A 16,314-nucleotide genomic window follows, 5' to 3' on the forward strand; every position below is an offset into this window, starting at 1 on the left:
TAACTAGCATAATTTGAGAGAGCGAGAGGCAAGGAATTTACTTTTAAACATGGAAAGCGTTATACGATATTTTCTGAATTAAAGACTGCAATTTGAAATAATCCTGTAAATTGAAAATCTATATCTGATGTGGCTGAAGGGGGACATCTAGACCTGACTGTCTTAAATATAGATTTTAAATCAATATGAGTAGTTTTGGAGCATTACCGTTCAAGGATTTTGTGCCACCGCTGTTAAAGCATTATTAATTCATGTTCTTATCTTTCTCATTTCATAAAGTGTAAGGGTTTTTTTGGTGCAAGTCTATTAATGTAGGAACTACAATCCATCTTTTTCTATTTCGTCTTGGTATTGTCTGCCCAGATCAAAGTTAGATTATAACACAGAGTGAATTTCATAAATTATTTTGAATGATTTTACAGAAAAAAAAAAGGAGAAAAAAATGCAGGTTAAAGTCAGAAGCACATCACATATCACAGATTTTACCAAGAAGCAGTCAAGACTCTTTGCTTGAGATAATATGCTAAAACTCAGCAATAAAAAGTTTGTTTAATTTCTAAAGATGGCAGATGTCATAAAAAAAAGAGGCTGATGCAAAAATAAAGCCTCCAGAGTCTGGCAGTTCTGTTCGGATGTCAATAAAAGATAATGTAACCTGTCAAATTTGCAAGCATGTTTTATCCAACCATCGCATTCTACCTTCACCACTCAAGCATTACCTTCCAGGAAACATCCGCATCTGCCTGATTATCCTAAAGTAATTCTGATGAAGAGAGCAGGTTGCAAATTAAAAGTGTCTTTCTCTTCCCAGTTTTCTCTCTCTCCCCCCCACCTCACTTTTTTAATCCTTCATTTTCTACAGTTCAGCTAATTTTTTCTTGAAAGGTTAAGGAGCTAGCAATTATTTCAATGGCTCTTACAGCTTTAGGGTAAGTGTTTCATCTGGCCTTTATTATAAGGAGCTTCCCTTCATGCTTCATACTTGATGTCTCCTGTTGAACACTGAGGTTACTCTAGAGTTGTGGTACAACAGTAACTTGGGAGATGCCGAGTCTTGTTCCTACTGCAGCATACAAACCGTAGTATGGAGATGGCCCATAGTTGCCACGGATGGGTTGTCATGCTTCACACTCCATTGAGCTGGTGTTGCACCACCAGACAAAATACTAAAGGCTTCTGCTGGTTTTATGCTGATTTAGACATATTCCCTTTGGAGAAAGATTTTTTCTTTCCTGTATCCATTATGATTTTTCCAAACATTTTAATTTGTCTTCTATTAAGCCAGCCATCACATTTTTTACCACCCGTTCATACATTGTGACTTTGCAAAGTTTTGGAGGTTGCTTGACTATTTCCACTGTGTATTCTCAGTTCTGGAAAGAGGCCCAAAAAAAGCCCACAGTCACAACAAATCGAGCGTTTATTTTGAGGCTTCTGCTGACAGCCCTCATCACTGAACTGAGGAAGTTTGCATCATATCCCCATGATATCTCTTCGTCTTGTTATGCTTGATGGACTCAATCACCCTGGCCACTGTGTTTCTGGAGAATCTGCCCAAGTTCTGCATCAACCTGCAAAGAAAGTCTGAAAGTCAAAAGATCTGTTGCTTACTTTCCAGCTGTAACACAAACATGCATAAAATGCATGAATCAATCAAGGTCACAGCTATTTCAGGAGCCCAGAAGGGTGGAACATTGAGTCAAGGTGAAAATGCTTGTGCTAGTGATTCTCCAGCATCAGTATTTAGCAAACCCATCCCTGTGCAAGCATTCCCTCCTTAGGCAGAGGTGGTTTATGCTGTGAGAGGGCTGCTGTTCATTATTCAGCAGCTCGGGTAGCACAGAGAAAGCCCATCTCCACAGACAAAACCAAAAATGAGACAGGCATTAATTCCTAAACAAAAAGTCTCTCTTTCCTAAATCAAGGAAAAGAGAGGGGAAGCTGGCTTAGCTTCCACTCACCACAGAAGAAATCCCACAAAACTGCCATTTTCACCCCAGGATCAGCATCAGTTTGGGAGAAAGGCTGTCGACACAAGCTCTGTCTCGTCAGGCAGTGCTGTGCTCCCATGGGCTGGCTCTCTGCGGCTGTGCTCTCCTCACTGGGAAGCCACCCGCACGTGCCTGCTGCCACGTGCATGCACCCTCCGATGGGGATGCTGTGGCTTGCACGGCTCAGCCTCCTTTGCCTCCCTGTTCCTGCAGGGTGAGGATGCAGGAGGAGACTGTCATTGTCATTATGACAGGCCATAATTTTTTTTCCCACTTCTTATTCAGCCGTGACTCGAGCTGTCCTTCTCCCATAGAATGCGCTTGTGTAACAACACCCGCGTCCTGCTTCTGCACAGTTAACGCTGTCTTTCCACTGCTTTGTGGGTACCAATTTACAAAGCAGAATTAGGCAGTCAGTTATTAAAACTGATCTAATTAATTAAATGAAGTAGCACCAAGGGAAGGCATGCAGCTATACCCGTGGAATGATACAAAAGTCTCATCTAGTGATACTCTTCACTGATACCGTGACCCTCAAACATCTCCACGAGCTGGAGACATGCCACTGAATACTGCTTCCTTGAGAACTGAGCGGCTATTACAGACATTTTATGTCTGGGACTGCTGCAGCTTACTGGCTCATCTACGGTTATATGGAAAGTGTGGGGCAGAATCAGCAACGAAAATAAGATTATAAAGCTGAGGAGTGAGTAGGCATCTACAGATGGATGTAAAAATCCTCTGCAGGTTTTGAGCTGGTGTCCAAAGGGCACCAGAAAATAGGGTTGGACACTGCGTGCTTGGTGTGTCACACCGACATACACAAACAAGCCTCCAAGGTGCCGTCAGCCACGTGCAGCACTTGCCACGTAGCTCCTCCCAGCCAGCCTCCGGATCCAAATTGCAAATAAAGCCTGTAAACTTTACCTCCCCAGAAACTGATTTTCATATTCACTGTTAAGCCCCTGTTGGTGTTGTCTGTGGTAAGTAATTGAAACACGGTGAATAATGGAGCCGATGATGGATTTAGTGATGTCCTAAATTTGCCAGTCTGTAGGTGGTTTTGTCCATTGCTACTTCCTTCCAGTACTAACTACTGACTACTGCTTCCAGAATTAAATACTCTATATGAAAAAATTGTTCCCACAGCACAACTGACAGAAATTTGAAATGACATAATAATAATGTACAGTCCATTTGCTGTCTAATGTATGTGTGGGATTGAATAGCTCTTTGCGATATATTCCCTTCTTGCTAAATTACTCTAACTTCAAACTGAATTAAAGTAGTTAGTTGCCACTACACCACTGAACTTTGATAGCTGGATCCATTCCAAAACTTGGGACTGCAGTCACTTTTCTTGCAGAAATTCACAAATAAGGGAAAAAGACAAGTTAAAAAAAAAAAGAAAAGGAAAAAGAAAACCAGCTTATTCCATTCTCTAAGCTCTGCTTCGTTCACCAGTCTGGAAAGTGTGATTAGGACTGTGAAATGTGTATCAGCTGGAAATGTCCCGACAAGGCGGGGGTCTGCTGTGTACGTGTTCCCAGTCTCTTCTTCCACGGCAGTAGAACAGCTACATCTCAGACTGTATCTGTGTGTTTATCCGTATACCAATAGACACATTTAAGAACAACAACCCCACTGGTAATTTTTCCTTACACAATGGCTTGCCAGCAACACTATGGGAAACGCATGTGGACACCTGCTATCAAATTCATTGCAACAGCTTCTAACACCATTAGCTCATGTCCCTCTGTTTTCCATTAGTGCCAGCTATGCTGAACTGTGTGGGAACACAACAAATTATGGAACATACAAAATTATACTGAATTATTACACTGTACAAGTATTGCTGCTAGAATCCTACCCATAGGGCACGCGTTAGCTCTAGCTTAGTTGCTGCTTAGGCATGTTAGGCTGTAACTGTGACTGTAATAATTCATGCACTCAGCCATAGCCATTTACTAACATGTCTGCATTACAGTTGACTACAGTATTTGCTTTTAAACGGGTCCCACTGTTCCACATTGGCAAAGGGACAAAGTCGGTAAGAAAGTGTTTGCACTGGACATGTCTGGTACCTGTATGCATAGCACAGACCTCCTGGTTTATTGTATTTGCTTGGTAGTGAAGGATCTAGGCAGACACAGCCTGATGAAACTGGCTAGCAGAGAATCAAACTGCTGTATTCTCCATGTCTTTGATTACTCTTCAGCTCAGTGAAATCTTTGTGCAAAGTCCTTCTGACTCTGAATGAGCACAAGTATGTCCATTCCAGTTCTTAAGAACATAAAAGACTATGCTAGTGCCCTGTTCATAGATGCCCTTCTGTAACCCAGCCCTCTGAAAGAACAAAAGCATTCACTTAAGGAAGGAATAACATACAAGGCATTTTTTGAAGTTCAGACTATTGAAGTAAAGTATTTGAGCATTTAATATACTTCAATGACTACTCTTGCAGCTAACTGCAAAAGAAGAACAGACATGCAAAAATAGTAAGTAACTAGCCCAGGGTCACAGTCTGTGGCTACAGTGTCTGGCAAGGGCAGCATCAAAGCTTAAATACTCCCCAAACTGAACATGCCCGCTGTACAGGGGTGAGCCTGAAAGCACATTTGCTGGTTGAGCTGGGAAATGCTCTCCAAGGCACGTGCCCTAGCAAGACCAGCATATTAGTGCATGGCTTTCAGAGTCTGGTGACACACATTGTCCACTGCCTGCCTCCAAGGCAGCCACACAAAGGAGGTGAGAAGGAAGCAAAAGGAAGCAAAGGATGTCCCTTTTGCACCTACTCGGGAGAGAACCCTTTCAAAGTGCTGTAGATAGATCAAAGGTGCTCAACAGATTCTCTTGAATATCATTTAATGCTTTCCCCATCTCCCAGTCAAAGGTACTTTGGATGGAAAATCTCAAATTTTGGGCAACTTCTGGGGGCATCATGTTCAATACTGGGAATGCAACGAACAGATAACAGAACAGAAGGTTCCCAAAGATAGCTTTGGGAGTGAAAATGGGAAAAGGGAAACAGAAAACAAAGGAATCAAGTCTCTATACATTCCTTATGGGAACCATTCAGCAATATAGTCCTTGGTTGCTACAGGTGTCACTAGCTCTTCTGCAACATTGTTAATAAAAACTATCAGCAACAAAAAATACTTTGGTTGGATTTTGTATTTAAGTTAATTAAAACGGCTTAGATTAAACAGCATCATGCGTTTACACAAAGTGCATGTGTCATCTGTATAAAGTGTCTCTGAGTAAATCTAGATTAGAGTTTGTGGTCCAATTTTAATTCAAGTGAATTGGCTGTAAATGAATTTAAAGACAGTGGATGGTGACCAGAGCATGCTAAGAATGCTTGGTTCAGTGTGGGCTGCGCTCCAGAGCAGAGGATGTCCAGTGATAGCAAATACATTAGAGCTGGATGCCAAGGGACAGCAGAGAAGTTTTTGGTGGGATGTGACATGAATTTGGAGCTCTGTACATTTGCTACAGTCAGTCAGATGAGAGGACAGAGCTGGAGAAGGTTTTAGCTATGCACGTATGAAAGACAGCAACAGCAACTGGTAGTTTTCAGTGTGACTTTCAGTCTGGACTGTCTGTGTGTGAGAAGTAGCACGAGGAGACCAGGCATGCTGAGAGCTGACCCTTGTGATGGAGCTGGTGGTGAGCTATACTGCTTCAGTTTTTGCCAGGGCTCTGGTGCAGCAGGGCTAAAATCCACCAGACACCAATCTCCTGTCAGCTTCAACAGAAGAATACATGCTTAAATAATCTTTGGGGACTTGTGTACAAAATGGTATTAGTGCCGTCATCTGTCAATCCACCTAGGGAAGTCTTCATCTCCAGCTTGGGAGATACTGCTTACAGAGGTGGGAGAAGGTGGCAGTCTGGGAAATGTGTAAAATAATGTATTTATATAAGCAACAAAAAAAATTACAATAAAGGGAATACTAGTATTCAGTAAATGAGGACTTGTATTTCTCCTTAAGAGGCCATAGACAGGTAAAATTAGCCCCTGTAGCTGTTCTAGTATTCAGAGAGACAGATTACCTTTGTAGTCCCACGTAAAAGAATACAGGTAAAGGAGAAATTAGCTATTGAATAAAAACCTTCTCTGGGGTTCAAATGTTCAAAAATTCTTCCTCCTGTAAACACTGTTTTGCTAGCTCTAACCGAAGTAAAAAAGAAAAGAAATCTCCATCACTCGAAATTATGCTCATTTACAAAACATATACAGAAACAGTCTCTACAACAAATCTCTGTGTCTTGTTGTAAGCAGGGAGGCATCAAAATCCATAATAACAGCATTTATAAGAGAAAGATCAATATGGCATCTGGTATTTCAAAGGCAGAAAATGATTCTATTAAATTTCTACTTGTAGAAAATGCACTGGACAAAATACCTAAAACCCATAGTGGGTTTTAGCGTCTCATACTGTGACACTGAATAAATCACAGGGAAACCATCACAAATTTCTTTGTAAAAGATGCACTAGGGCCTGTTTCACCCTCTTCTGATTGAAATGACAGCTCTCCAAGAAAAGATTGTGGCTCAAGATGTCAAGATGACCTTCTCCAACTCACATCTTATCAGAGCATCTCTGTTGTTACTGGGATGCAGGGTAAAACTTAAGGTTTGGGGTTTTTTGCCCTGGGTGCCACCGTTTTAATTGTGTGTGTGTGTAACTAATCTAGTTGTGTTACAGGAAAAACAATAAAAAGGCTAATAGAGAGTTAAATACTGTGATTTTGATTCCCATTTTAGATACATAAAAGCAAAACCTAAAAATGGCCACAGTGGATTAGACCAAAGGTCTATCCACTCTGGGAGAGCACCCTGTTTTTATAGAATTGACATTAAGAGATCTCTGAACACAGTTTTTGCTCCTGGGACTGTTGACTATCTCTTGTTCTGGTGTCTTGATTAAAAAAAACATCAAAGTATGGCCATAAGTGGATGGTTATGGAACAGTAAGAACAAGACAACCACATATAGAATCATAGAACAGTTTGGGTTGGAAGGGACCTTAAAGATCATCTGGTTCCAACGCCCCTGCCATGGGCAGGGACAACTCCCACTAGACACGGTTGCTCAAAGTCCCCTCCAGCCTGGTCTTGAACATTTCCATGGACGGGGCATCCACAACTTCTATGAAACTTCATGCTAATTCTCTCTCTGCCTTTAATGATTTTAGCTCCGGATCATACTTCTCTGAATGTGGGCTTGATGTATTTTGCAATGCTCAGTGGATTTATTTTAAAGAGCTTCAGTCATCCCTTGTAAATTTTTAGTACCTACCATATCCTTTGGCAAGGAGTTTCACAAGTTATCTATCTGTTGTGGGAAGAATGGAATGAGACAACCTAAGCCAGTGGGAAGTCATGGTGTCATCGCACTGGCTGTCAATGTTGTCATGCACCCTGTTGGTAACTCATAAATGGAACCACAGAGGAAAATAGTTTTGAAGTGTGATGGTGAAGTAGATGTTGATGGATATTTGCAGAGCATAGTTTCCCAGCATGAAGGGCAAACCTTAGAGATCGTGGAAGATGGCCTGTAGGCTGGACCAACCTATTGGGTTTCCAGCAGGGAGATGGTATCCACGGCTGTCTCAGACCTTCCCGGGAGTTCTATGAATATAGTACTGAAGACAGGCTCAGGAAGAACAATATAGAGTCAGGCTGTATTTCAAATACAAGACAAGACAGATACCGCTAGGCCAGGAAGAAGTCTGGAAAGTTGCATCTTTGATCCTTACCCTTTATATAAGTGATCAACCATCCTTCTCTTTCGTTTCTGCAAGATCTGGAATGATGTCCATTCAGAGAGGAGGCTAGACCAAAGCAGCACCTCCCTCTTCCCCCTTGAAACCTCTGTGAAGGCCCATTTTGCTGCAATAAACTCTGAATGTTTTTACAGTTAAATACAAATACAGCTATTCATGACACCTGTAAATGGCCTTGTCTTAGAGTAACGCTCAGTGCTGAAGCCAGTGACATTAAATGAAATTAAAGAGTGGATTTTTACATGCACCTGAGATAAAACACAGCGACTGGTATACGGCCTTAGAAATTTGTACATTGGTAGTAATTAATACCAGTCATTAACCTGGGAGTCACAAGGTCTTACGGTGTCTGAAGGCCTCCAGTGGATGCTAATAAAGCCAGGCTTTTATACAAGGAACAGAGCAGCTATGGATAAAAGCAGTAGGATAGATGTGACAACCAGCAATTTTAACTTATCACCTTGGAGCTTTATTTTTGAAAGCTTTTACTTCCCACTGATTGCAGGCTTCCAATTTTGTGTTGTCATGTAATAAATTACAAAAATTATCTTCCTTTTTCTTTTTTTTTTTTTGGCGTGGTGCTTCATAGACAAAGTATCTATAAAGCTTCTTTTTTTTTTAACAGAATGAGTTAAGTATTGCTGCCGTGGTGATTATAAGAAGAAATCATCACCAAACAGCAGCCTAGAAATCTGGATACAGATTAAAAATTCTCAGTAGCCAGAGTATTTGATTTGAATCCTTTCTAACAGGAGGCTTTTACTGTGTGTATGGAGGGGGTAGGGGTGGAAGGCTGGAACAGAGAGGTCATTTTGAAAAGCAAATCTTTAATCCTTTTCCTGTAAGCAAGAGGACTGTCTGATTTACTAATTTGTCTGAAGGAGATGTGAAGGAGATCACTCATAGCAGGGAGGTGAACCTCCTCCTCTCAGCAGGGGTGTGAAGGAGAAGGCATTGTCATCCCTGAGGTAGCTGTAAGGGTGGCACCACTATGCTGATCATTTAAAAGCTGTCCCATTTGTCCGGGACCTTCCCTATATAGCACTAAGGTAGGCTTGACTCTTGCATATACCAAGCACTAACAGAGTTTATTAACATTCACTGCCACATTTACCGAATTTATATTCTAAATAAGTATTCTAGAGCAAGAGGTCTAGTTTGCTGACAGTGCATATGCTTGATCATAAGCATCATAAAAAGACAGCAATGGATGCAAAGACAAAACTTACAAGAGCCATTGTGAAGTTAGTAAAAATGTTTTCAATATTTAATTAATTATCCTCTATGTATCACCAACAAAAAGAGGACAAAGATGATGTGGGATGATTAGAGAACTAAAAGCACAAAGCCATAAAAAAATGCCTTGCTCAAAACCTGCAACTTATCTAGAGCAGATATAAAACCAGCAATAGCCTGTTAAGCACCTGATGAAAAGGTAGAGTCTTGGCATCAGAAAAAGTTAGTGAGATCAAAGATGGAAAGTTTCTGCCACTAATGTCCCCTATGGCTGGCTTGAGAAGGGATCCCAGGGACTGACAGCTAAACTGACCTCTTCCAGGGACATGGAGATGTAGGTGGTCACTTCAAACTGCTCTGTTCCCTACCATGCAGGGCACTCAAGATTAGTCACATTTCACAGTCAGTGACACTAAACTCTTTCATAGTGCTATAAGTTATAATATATTATTTATGATATTTTAATCACCTTAAGTTCAGGGACCTCAAAGCACATATTAATTAATGCCTATTTTAATTATCCCTGCCTCAGAGAGAGGGAGAAGACAAAACTGTGCAGCCTTATTAGCACTACACTCCAGCACCGTAATTAAACCCAGAACACGCAATGCAATACACATTAGGACTGAAAGCAGTGGAAGGTTGGTCATCACCATGGCAGCCTCCCACTGCTGTAACTTCCTTGTTCCTTAACATCATTCCTTTTTCCTCCCTACATCTTCCTGTGAATGGCAGTTTCCACAAGGGAAAAGGGGAAAGATCTCTGTTTCTCATGGGCCAAACTCAGTTCTGTTCTTGCAGTAACAGCATCATCTTCAGTGGAGTTGCTCTATACTCCATTGTACCTGGAAGAATATATTATTATTATGAGGAAAAATCTATTTGTGCAGGTATCTTCACATGCAGGGGTTTTTTCTCTTTTTGGCTACCAGCCACTGTTGATCTGTCTGCAGGCACAGAAACCTCTGCTTTGCTGCCTTCGAGCATTCTGTCTCCTCCCCTATCCAAGAATCCCTAAATTTCACAGCTGCTGGATTCTGAAAGGAAAAAAAAAAGGATTCTTCATATTTTCTGACTCTTCACAATAAATTAACTGAGGGCTGAAGAGGCAAGTCAGTGTGCAAAGGTCATACAGACAGTCAATGGAAAAGCATCAATACAACACTCAGTAATGCCAATCTCTAGCATCCTACCCTTGTTTGCTGAATGACCAAGTTAGGAAATTCCAATCCCTGCCATTCAAGCATCTTCTTACATACATTTTAGATATTAAAGAAAACTCCAATAAACTGAGATGCTGATCCTAAGACCCTGGAAGTCTGCTTCCTGTTTCCTGATGACTTCAAGGCTTTTAGGATAAGACCTTAAGGGCTTAATAATGACATTAGAAAAAAAAAATACCTAACTCTATACTGGTACTATCATATAGTGTTAGTTTTCAGCCTTTTTTGCTTGCAGTGCCTTAAAATTTACACAACAGACTTGATTTACTTAGCAAAGTTCTGCAGATGCTTTATGAGTGGTGCTCACACTCTCAGGTAGGTATGGATCATACATTTAAAGCATCTGCTAGGAGGAAGGAAAGGACATTCATATAAAAAAACCCCCAAACCTTACCAGTAACTACGTACAGGAAAATTCTGTTTTCTCTTTCTTATTTCATGCTAATTACCAAATTCTTTCAACTCTAAATTGCAATAAATTTCCCTCAGTTTCACTTCCCCTGCCCCATTCTGTAAAATTTGTCGAAATAAATAATGAAATTGAATAGTTAAGCTTCCAGAAATTGCTATTACTTTATCAATGCCTGAGCTAACAAAAGCATTTTTTATGCATCTGCATAAAATAGAAAGAACTGAATAGCTTTTAAGACATGTACTACATTTTAATATGTCCTGGTGACATGCAGAAGCATATCTACAATGCTGAAAGTAGTGGAGGTGGAAGAATGGATGGAGAGGGCTCCACTTACAGCACTATCTGAGCTCAGAGCACTCAGCAATACCAAGAAATTTTGTACACTCATGCTTCTTTGTAATGAATTTACTAATCTTAGAACAAACAGTGGTGCCTTGCTCCAGAAACAATTCTTGGCCAATAAATTTTGCATCAAATTCTAAATCATAAATTCAGTAATTTCTAAAAAGCAAACCAATGTAAAGTGTTAATGTTTCAGTATCTTTTACTCTTAAATGTAATATGTAACTTTATTATTTACTTATTTGCATTTGCTAATATTTTGCTTTACTCTATTATAATTTATTTTGCAATTTTAACTCATGTTGTGATATATTTAAAGTGCTCTATTACTTCTGATAGTTTTGTTAGCAAAACACGACAGCATGCTTAGTGGATTATAGCAAGTTTCCTTCCACTACTCAGCATCAAGTGACTGCAGAGACATTAATGTATGCCTAAATTAGGCCAAGGCACCAAGTGAGTTTAGACTGGTCTAACCTTCCCTGAAGTTTTAGAAGAGCTCATTAATATTGCTCTGCAAAGCATCTATAGTCTTATAATGGAGCCATTATGTGATATTGTTATGATACCTTCTTCCCAAGCTCCCAGTGTCTTGCAAGTAATTGACTTTTATGCCCTGCTATTCTCACTGGCAATTTTCAGGTTGTATCATCACAATTCTTAATTTTGACTCCTCCCATAAAGTAAAGTTTCCTGAAGTCCTCCTTATATTTTTTATGTTTATTATAAGGACCAGGAAGAAAAGGCAAAAAAAAAAAGCCCAGGGTGTCATTACCCTTATTCATATCTACGAATAATGCTTTGCTCCTTAAATAATTCACTGAACTCATAGCGCAAGGTACAGGTGTTAGCTTGTCACAGTTTGGCCTCATATGGATATAACCAATATATTCATGACACCCTAGGGATTGGGAGAAGACTTGCTTGTCTTTTGAAGCTGAAAATAAAAAAAAATCAACCAAAATTTTAAGAGAACTGTTTACAAGGAAAAAAATACACAAGTACATTAGTGCTTCAGTAGCTGATCCCCAGCCTGAGGACTCAGTTTGAGACAAAAGCTTGTCTCAGAACCCCTTGAATTTGGACAGAGGCAAAACTGAACTGTGTCCTGAGGACATCTTTAAATAGAGTACAGCAGCGTTCAGTTCACTGGGGGCAAATGCTACAGCAAAACTTCACTGAAAACCTACTTCATTTTTTTCACCTAGCTTCTGCTTTCTCATGATTGCATATCCACGTATAAGCTCTGAAAGCTTAACAAAGATTTTAAAGAGAAAACAGAAAACAAAGAGGTTCAGTCATCTCTGGAGAGCATTTGGAGAAACTAGTGGATGCCGAACTAGAATCTTCAAAGTCAAAGAAGGGCAGGTGAATGGACACAAAAACTGACACTGCAGACTGACTTTCCATAGAAAGCTGACAGTCATTTTGGAAATACAGTAAAAAATAATGTCATTATTTTTCCCTTCTGTCATCAGCTTCTCTCTTCTTTTTAACCCTCAAGGAACTGACTTTTTTTAACCATGAACCCCAGTGCACTGGGGTAACTTAATTTCAATAAATTAAGCATCAGCTGTTCTATTTAGAGCTCAATTTTTAAAAATGTATTAATTAACTATTAAATATTAAATCATTAAATACACTCCCTGCATGTGGGCATGCTAAAATGCAAAATGCTGGGCCCACTTCTCTGGCTCTCTGCATTCAGGTGGCAGAGGCAGAAGTGGCAACCAGATGGAACACAGCAGATGGGTATTCTGCCATTGCAAAGAAGTCCCTGGAGCTGTAAAAGGTAGCGCAGTCCAGCTTCCAAAAATTACACTTCAGGAAAGATGAATAACTAGAATAATCACAAAATCAGCAACAGAAAGGAAAAAATAACTTCCTGCATTAAAATGAGAAAGAGATACAAAGATAGAGACAAACTAGTAGGCTTTGCAACACCTTGTGGTAATGAGCAGTGATCAAGATTAGAATGAAGAGACTCATACCTGAAACCTGGCCTGCTTGTTCCAAGTATAGCAGATGATCTAATAAAAGATAATCTCTCCCCTAAAACCTTGCCTCACTTAGATTTTTAATCCATTCTGAATAGAAAAACTACTGCCATTTCATTTTTCATTTGGAGATTTTAAAGATCTTTATAAAGAGGTTTACAGATACCACTAGGATTCTTGAGGTATAAAGTACGACGGACTATATCCTCAGAAAGACAAATATTCCCCAATGCTTTGACACAATCCATATCCTGACTTAGATACTGATGTGCTATTAGATAGAGCATGGAGACAGTTAGGTGCCTCAGCATGAGACATACAGAAGGCCAACTTGCTGAAGGTGGCCAAGTGGCACTGCTGGAGATGGAAGTGCCCCTCTTCTCCCCCTCTTCCCCAACATAGCTGCTATCCTGAGCTGCAGATGGTGCGTCTCTTCTCCTGTAATTCATAGTTATGAACCCTCTTCTAAAGATGGACAGTTAAGCCATCCCTTTCTCACAAAATACAGACAAGACCCTCTCCAACCTCCTTGGGGATCTCACTTGGGAGCTCAAATCCCAGTTTCAAATCCTTCAAATGTCTGAAGGTCTTTGGCCCCTTCTCCTCTGTCCCTTGATACAGTTCATTCTTTCTCCCCCTTCCACCTCCAATCCAATTTAATTACTTCATAGAAACTGGAAGAGCTTCAACTGAGCGAAGGACAACCTTGGCTCCATGTCCCATCACCCTTCTCAAAACTTACTCTATAGCCTGGTGTTTAAGCTGCTTCCCCCACAAGGCAGAAAATGCAAATTCATATCTACTCAGGCAGAGGTGGGATTTGAAGTGGGATCTCCCAACTACTCGGTGAATGCCACTGGACCAGACTGAGTGTGTCAACACCATGCTCAAAGAATAACTATAACATTAGATTGTACAGGTGAGCCATCCATTTCTAAGTTTAAAATCATGATGACAGGTCTGAGGTGCAAGACAGATGCTGAACTGCTCAGCAATGTCAAGGCTGGAGACACTCTGGGCATGCACAGGAGCAAGCCTTAAGGCACACCAGGAACATCTCAACACTTAGACTACACCCGGTATTCAGAGACAAGTGGTTCTGCACATATGTGATTGCAGAGATCTATATATTTTCTTATCTTTCAGCATGTCCAAGAACAACCAGCTTCCAAATCTAGAACAGAGAGCAGCAGGCTGTAAATTGAAGAGAAATCTAGGGTACACTGATTTGGGCTTGTAAATTAAAACCTAAACTGCTCAATAAGACCCTGGATACTACAGATAGGTGGAGATGACATGAAGCTGTGCTAGGAGATAGAAAATGAGCCCAAAGCTCTGCATACCTGTGATCAAACTTTCCAAGCTGTCTCAGTCGAAGTTCTGTTTTTTTCATATGGCAGTGTACATTACCTGTGCAACTGAGCACAGTTGAGTATGAACTTGTCTGAATCCATTCCCATTCAACTTGAGGCACAAACCCTGTGGAGACCATGAATCCTACCATGAATTTTGCACAGATCTCCCTATAAAAGCAATTTTCTATTCATACAAAAGGAGGTTTTCAATATCCTTTGCCAGACAGCTATTGAAATTTCATGGGTGTATGAGATGGACAGATTTTATGACCCCTTAACTAATTATTGTGCCGTTACTACCCTTGGTGCTTTCTACATTTGTTGACCCCAGATTATACTTACATACCTCTCTTCACATGATTTCAGACTGACTACAACTTTCCTCTCATATCCATTTTCATTTAACTCTGATCTGTCCTTTTTTTGAAATTCTGAGATGGTTTTCATAAAAATCTTATCTACAATCAAAGTTCTGATTCTCTTTAATGCTCTGGGATATGGCCTTATCTCATGCTATTATTAAAAAACGAAAGCTCTTTATACAGGTATATTTTTGACCTCTGCTCTTCTCTATTTGGAACAAAACCTGCAGCAGCACGGCCAAGAATAGAAGAGGCACCGCTCAGCTCCCAGTTCTACACTTTAACCACTAGATGATGCTTCCTGTGAGTATATAAAATTTCATTTAAATGCAAAACTCTCACTGTGTTTCCTCCCGCTTATGATGTGTTAATATTATTTTTTACATCCTGCCTCTCCTTGACCTCCCTTGTCCTCCTGGGCTTAGCAGATTTTCAAGGTCTGTTACAACAGTGGAGGAACGTTTATGTTGCTACTTGTCACTCAGCCTGTATGTGAAAGGTTCCCATCAAACAGCTGGGATAGTTATTACACCATAGTCAGCCCTGTTTGAACAAAGGATTCTCATGACTTTCTGTGAACAAAACTTCTGATAACACAGATATTTTAGGAAACAAGCAGAAAACTTTCGAGGATATTACCACCACCCAGGCATTTGTATTACCCAAATTCAGCACTTTCAATACGCAATGAAATGTCCAAAAGTCCTTTTTTTGCAGCCACATGTATAAACTGGGATGCACTCCACTTAAACTGAGGGCACTATATTTGTATAGTGTAAAAACAGAGTGAATCCCAGCCAATCACCATTACAGTGAAATAAAAACAAACACTGTGGTTCTGTAGATAAAGTTACCAGGTAAGTGGATAAAGAGTTGTTGTTGGTATATTGTACTCTTCCAAGAAATTAAGACTATGAAGAAATTTAAAATAAGTAGAAGCAAATTAAATGGTCAATAAAAGAGGCTATACTGCACATCAATCTATTGCAAAAGCTTTTAACAGTAAAATTACGACTTATTTGTGACTATGACATTTCTGACTGTAGGTCATGAAGTTGTTTTCTAAGAGCAAAAGGAAAGTAAAAGAAACATGTTATTTTCTAGAAATGCTTGGGTTCTATTTAAAAATCTTGTCAACCAGAAATGAGGAGGAGTGCCTGAGTAAGAGCAACCACAAGAATAGTCATTATCTTCTGAAAAATCAAGGTACCACAGACAATGTATTTGACCAACAGTATGATCATATGTTCATGTTATTTTGATCAGGAATAACATTACTCTGCTAAGCTCCAAATTTGCACAGCACTTTAGTACCCAGCTTTTCATTGAGTTGGTAAACAGCCACAGGGAATGTACTACTCTTGCATTGACAGATGGTCAAAATTGAAATTTCTTTTCTGCAGGAAATCCTGACCCTTCAGAATTTGATTATGCTTTAAATCAGAAAGAATGCCACTACTTCAGAATTTCCCATTAAACAAATATCTTGAAGATATTCAAGATAGATTTTAGATTCAGGAATCTAAACCAAAAGCATTTTGGTAATGACAAAACAATTTATTTTTATATGATTGAATGGTTTTAGTTTGATGCTTTAGTAA

The 16,314-nt window shown here is 39.9% G+C and overlaps 1 long non-coding RNA gene across 2 annotated transcripts in view; it reads right to left on the reverse strand.

Annotated features, from left to right (window-relative positions):
- Positions 1 to 372: 372 nt before the first annotated feature.
- LOC128906033 (uncharacterized) overlaps positions 373 to 16,314 on the reverse strand; it is a 40,243-nt gene continuing 24,301 nt past the window's right edge. The window contains exon 4 of one of the 2 annotated variants that reach the window (XR_008465051.1): positions 373 to 1,571. This is a non-coding gene — a long non-coding RNA (uncharacterized LOC128906033). Of the gene's footprint in view, positions 1,572 to 14,231; positions 14,476 to 16,314 lie in introns of those variants that run through there. The other variant, XR_008465050.1, reaches the window with a different exon arrangement.

The sequence above is a fragment of the Rissa tridactyla genome, chromosome 2 (genome assembly GCF_028500815.1).
Source record: "Rissa tridactyla isolate bRisTri1 chromosome 2, bRisTri1.patW.cur.20221130, whole genome shotgun sequence".
Classification (NCBI taxonomy): domain Eukaryota; kingdom Metazoa; phylum Chordata; class Aves; order Charadriiformes; family Laridae; genus Rissa; species Rissa tridactyla.